We start from the raw sequence: 6077 nt of genomic DNA on the forward strand, positions 1-6077 counted from the left end.
CAGCAGGAGGGTCAGCCAGTCTACAGAGAACAAAACGAGGGATGGTGCAGCCTCAGCTCACACAGGGCATCCTCTGCAGGGCTGCAGCAAGGCCTGTGGACTCTCAGTCCTTTGCATGACACACCACACACCGTGGCTTATCAGACAGAGAACTAGCACTTTCTTCTGGCCTGCCCAGGCAAATCTTGTGTCTTAAGATTGAACAGTGGTGGCTGTTCCATGGACAGTGGTGTTTGTCCTGGGTTTGAAATCTAGTTGAGACTCAGAATTGAAAACTGGAACCATTGAATCTTCCTGAGTGGTGACAGCACAGCATTACACCATCAGCCCCAAAAGGTGATGGCCAGAAATAAAAGATTAAGTAGCTGACAAGGGGACTGAGGGCGTCATCTCAGTCATTCTTTGGTTAGAGCCCATGAGCTGAAGTGCCTAAGCTGTATTTCCAGTTTGGGTACTTTCATAATGTCTAAACATAGTTAAATCATAGCATTCCAACTCAAGCCATTCTACGATTTTATGTTTTCCTCCTACCTCAGTTTTCATATATGCTTATAAAGTGTTTCCAAGCCTTATGAGGGAGCAAGGTCTTACTAAAAGGAATGGTATTTAGCTGGGCAGAAGCTTAGGTCAGCCATGCTGAGGGGTTTGTGTATTCTCCATAGGTGCAAGAACCGAGATTAGTTCCCACCTGTGCTCTGAGTGTGCACATGTAACTCCAGGGGCCACATCTAAAGTGAGGTTCCCACTGTGGTGAGGCATCAGTCTGGAGTGACCTGTTTATAGTGATTTCCACTAATGTGTCTCTTCTCAGATGTTTGAGAAACTGAATCACTTTGTGTATTGACTGGGTATCTCACTGAGAGCAGCCAAGATGGAAAATGTTACTTGGATTCTTCTGCACACTGGAAAACACAACATTTGTTGCAGGGTGGTTCAGATCTTCTCACTCAGGCAACTCTCTGTGTGTTGATGTTTCTACATTGAAGCTTTATTATTTTCATTCACAGTTTCTCTCTTTTAGGACTTGTTACTCCTTCCCTTGATGTTTTTCTCTTATTCTGAACTAGTTATTTCATGAGCCAAGGATGAGGAACTGAACTGTAAGTTGAGGACAATTCGCAATCTTGCAGAAGCTACACAAGAAGCCCCACACCCAGTCAGAGACCACTGACCAAAGCATGCCTTTTATCACACAGGAGCCAGTACCATTCTTCTCCTTTCCCACTTCAAAAAGAGATTGCTTTAAAAATATAGTTCCAGGGATGTTAGCAATTTATTTTTAATTCAGAATAATTGGTTATGGAGTCCTTACAACTTTAGTACCAGGAGTTTTTTATGAGCAACTTGAGATGGTTTTTTGCTATTCCTTAGCCACTTGTGGAGTTGATAAGTATCACTGAATATTCTAAATTTTAGGGGGAAAAAACCCCCCCATACTTTTTTTTCCCAACACAAAGCATCTAATCTTGTTTTTCTTTGATCTCTAATTTCTGCCTCTCCTCAATCAAAAAAATAACAGATGTTCCTTGTTTTAGGGCCCTGTGGGCACTAATGGCCTTAACTGCCCCTCACCTGTGGCCTCCCCGCACTCTGCCATGGGTCCAGGAGCTCTATTTAAGCTCAGCTCTGGGCTGTTAACTCTTGTTTGGTCAAGGTTGTTGAAGTGCTTCTTTGGAGCTTTGCTGTAGCTCCCACACTGTGGCTTTGCAGATTGTTTTCTCTGCTTGGTCTTGGACTTATTGCCATGAACAGGACAGCATCTGACCCTGGTTACTGTCACCAGAGCTGATCCTGATGTGACTTCTCAACTCAACCTCGTCACCAGGGACTTCTGTGATGTGGATGTTTGGCTGAAGCTGGTGCTGCCTGGGGCCTGCCCTGCTCACCTTGCTCAGGCAGGACAAGGGCAGTGGCTGGTGAGGTCACAGCCCCATATTCCTTGAGGAGCAGCCAGCCCAGTTGTTTCAAACACATGGAAGTTGGGCAAGTCCTCATCTGACTCTTTCACTGCACAATTCTTTTTTCTTCATAGTGGGGAGATAGAAAGAGTGATCAGCTAATGCTAATCTTGTTCTTTTCCTCCTCTGTCTGAAACATAGGCAGTTTGATTGTTCAGAGTTAAATCTATATCAGTAGGAGATTTAGAGATGTACAGAGACTATTTATGCAGTAGCCTGATAGGAAACCTAAAAATTAAACTCACTTCTTGAAAAAGTGGCCTGCTACCCAGTGAACCAACTTTAAAACTTTTTTAATGCATATTCCCTTCATTTGGAAAAGTGAGCTTTTAGTAATTCAGTTTTTATGTCCTTCCTCTACTCTGTTAAGGAGTAGCCACATAAATTGACTCCACCTAGTGCCTGCTGCTTATGCTGTTTTGAATCACAGAGTTCAGGTTGGTGCCACCTACTTTGCTGCTCATGTGAGAGGTCTGTGAGATTTTAGTGTACTGAAATCACTTATATTATCAAGTCAGTTCAAATTCAGTAATTTCCAGTTTGAATTTTTCTATTTTGCAACTCAGACAGCAGATGAACATCTTGGTCTAGATACACCTGTAGATGAACCTGAGGCTGGTATCTAACCATCCACTTTAGTGATGTTTAGGCAGTGTAATATGTATCCTGTACATTATGTAACATTTCCTGGAAAAGCTCATGTCATTTCTTTCATTAATTGTTAAAAATTAACATCATCAGGCAAGAAACATGGGGTTTCTGCCTGAAACTGAGGAAACACAGGCACCTGGAGTCACAGCAGTGTGAAGTAGTGAGTTGGTGGCTGTTAGTGGAAAGTCACACATTATGTACTGGTGTCCATCACTGAAATACTCCACGAACATTAGTCCTCATAATCCCTCTTTCAAAGGCACACAGAGACAGAGCTAGTTTAAAATAGCCTGTGCTGTGCCTTGTCCAAGAGCCTGTATTAAGTCACTGGCAGATGCAACTTGAGGCCAGGCTCTTCAGTCCTATTACTGTGCACCCCGTTCCCCCTGTGGCATGGTGACCCTGTCCTATGCTCCTTGTCCTGGGCAAGTGCTGCCAGCTTGAGCTGGAAGTCTCCATACTGGGAGGAACTGGGAAAAAATCCTAAACTGGGAAGTGGTGACCTAGATTTGTTCCCATTCTTTGACATATGATTTCTTCAATCCCTGATAAAATGAGTCTTGCCATCTCACACCAACACAAATGGAAGGAAAATTATGTTCAGTGTATTTGAGGAAGAGGGCAACAAGGAGCACTGCCCCAAAATATTACTTCAGAAGTTTTGTGGGGGTTCAAGCTCTGGAGTCAGGAAAAGGCAATTCATCTAGGCTTTCAATTTCCTTTTTTTTTTTTTTTCAGCATGCTTTATCATAATTTATTATTGCTGAGGTCTAAAAACAAGTTGTGTAAGTGGCCAGGACTTTTTCTGGTGAAAACTGCTAAAATTCCCTGTTATTTGAGCAGTGTCATATCGATTGGCATGGCCTGGGCATGGTCTCTGTGGAATTCAGTGGACTTCTACTCGTATCCAAAGCAATTTTGGTTGGAGATGCACTCTGATTTGTGTATGAGGCGCCTGGCAACATGGTAATGAGCAGCTTTATAAATAACTCTGCATTATTATCTTTATGTCTTAGTACTAGTATTGTTATTTTTATGGTACTGGGATGTTTATTATGACTATTTTATGGTGTAATTTGATTAGTTTGTTCCTGGAACACTACCCTTTCTGTTTCCATCTGAGGAACCTAGAGCCCTTTGGTGATCATTAATTGTCCCACACCATATAAGTGAACTTAAGCACAGAGAACTTAAATAATTCCCCCTAGCCCACACAACAAGTCCGTGGCAAAGCTGAGAGTTAGACCTCAAGAATCCCGACTCCCTGATGTCTGTGTTAACCACTAGAAAACATTCTCATCACAGAACAGCAGGTATAATAGAAATGAAGATGCAGGGGTTTTTTTAAGTCAGTTGTAATTAGAACACTCAATGTTTTACAAACCCTTTAGGTTTCCTGTTTAGGGCTTGATCAAACCATAAACTGCTTGTTTAAATAAGCTCCAAAAACAAAATGTACTAGGAAGCTGAGGAGCAAGGAGACAACATTTAACAGCAAACTTATGTTTATTGCTCATTTGCTTTCCTTGCTGGGATGATGCCGTGTACTCAGATTAAATATGCAGAGCCAAATTTATCCCCAGGGTGTAGTTTTTTTGGACTCTGAATGACACCAGGGTGAATTTGGCACATTTACACTTAAAATTATTATGGGTTTTACGAATATTTGGAAAGGTGTCAAAATGTTGTGGGTTAAATTTTGTTCTCAGTTCCACCAGTGCTAACACAGGTTAACACCGTTCTGATCTGGTGCTGGATTTACAGCAATGTAATTCCACTGTCCCAGCCTTCAGCTGGTGTGAATTAGTTTATCTGCGCTGGAATGCAGGCAGCTCAGCTGCTTTACACCAGCTAAGAATCTGACCCACATTTAAATAGAATTACTCCTAAAATACACAATAGCAAATGCAATGTGAATTAGGTCCCCTGTGCCCCTGATTTGCTGTGGAGAAGCACAGCTGAAGCTGGTTCTGCAGCTCTGGTGTGCAATAAGCCAGGCTGGTGTCACAAACCTGAACCTGACCCCCCACTCACTCTTGTGATGCTTTGTAAGTTTTAAAGTAACACTGCAATGTTACACATGCTGTGTATGTGTAAATCATCCCAAACTGCTGCAAATCATCGTCCGTTCTCCTGTTTCAAAGCAGAGATTGGGAAGTGCTTGGTGATATTTGGGCTCAGTTCAGATATTCCAAAGCTTGGATGGATGGATTGTTTTGATTCTTTCTTTGAACTCTTTTCCCACCCCTGCTAAAAGAAACAGATCCACTTAGTTCAGCGACAGACAAGTTGGAGACAACGCACCACTGCCCTCCCCAGTACCACCCCCCACATGCCAAATTTGCAGACATCTGCGAGCTAGAGCACAGCGCTGCAACAGGAAAGAAGTGCTGGTATTCCTGGGATGTACTGCCTTTAGCAGTCACAAATGACTGAAATTAACCTCTCTTCTACAGGCCTTAACTCGCTTTATGACTGGGGGTCTTTGGTTTTATACCACTCTACAGAGGTGCCTTTGCCATGCTAAAGATTTAACTAAATTATAATGAATGATCCTCACCAGCACTGTGCCCCTAATTAGAACAAGTCGCACAGACATATTGTCTCCTTGATTTCCTCTGTTACATTTCTCTCACTCTCTTTTTCTGCCTGAGACACATGGGTCCCATTAAACATTTAGCATTTAATGTGGTTCCCTTAAATGACTTCTCAAGTTTTCAAGTTCCATTTAGAATTGTATGTTACTCTCCTGACTGTGGTTTTGATTTTGTTATGTTTCATGCATTTAGCCAAAGCAACTGCTCTTCTCTCCCCTCTAGTGGGGAGCAACTTGGGTCAGTGGAAGCTTGTGTTTAAGTAGTACATTTCATAGTTATCCATACAAATCTTTACATTTATATATAAAATAAGAAGATTGAGGAAACTAGCTCCTTATGATTGGTAAACACAAGTGTGGTGATTGTGTGATGTTCTTTCAGTGCAGTGCAGTTGATTTGTCAATGAAAACAAAGCATCTTTAATCTAGTGTCGTATTTCTATCAAGCTCTCTTTGTAAGTGGTTCTGTAATACACAGAGTTTCTTATTAATCTTTATATATTTCCAACCTAAATAGAAACTATTGACAAAAAGCTTTTATAACATGTGATGAGATATACAATGTGTATTATCCTCACTGAGTACCCCTGTTGTACATCTGGAGTGCTGAAGGACAGAGATTTTGCTGTTGCCTGCATTGTCTCTAATATACTTCCTCAGTAGCTGCTACAACGAGAATTCCAAATTGCTGTTTCCAAGAATATTGAGTCAAGTTCAAGGTCTGGACCCTAATCCTCAAGATACTTTGTGGCCTTTGCCCAAGGTATTTCATAAATCTTGTCTGTGCTTGTCTTAAAGCTTGTCTGTACCACTGTAGTTATCCCATTTCAGATCTATGCCTGGATAATTATTTTGGAATAAGAATGCCTTAT

This window comes from Corvus brachyrhynchos, unplaced genomic scaffold (assembly GCF_000691975.1).
Source record: "Corvus brachyrhynchos isolate BGI_N302 unplaced genomic scaffold, ASM69197v1 scaffold407, whole genome shotgun sequence".
NCBI lineage: Eukaryota > Metazoa > Chordata > Aves > Passeriformes > Corvidae > Corvus > Corvus brachyrhynchos.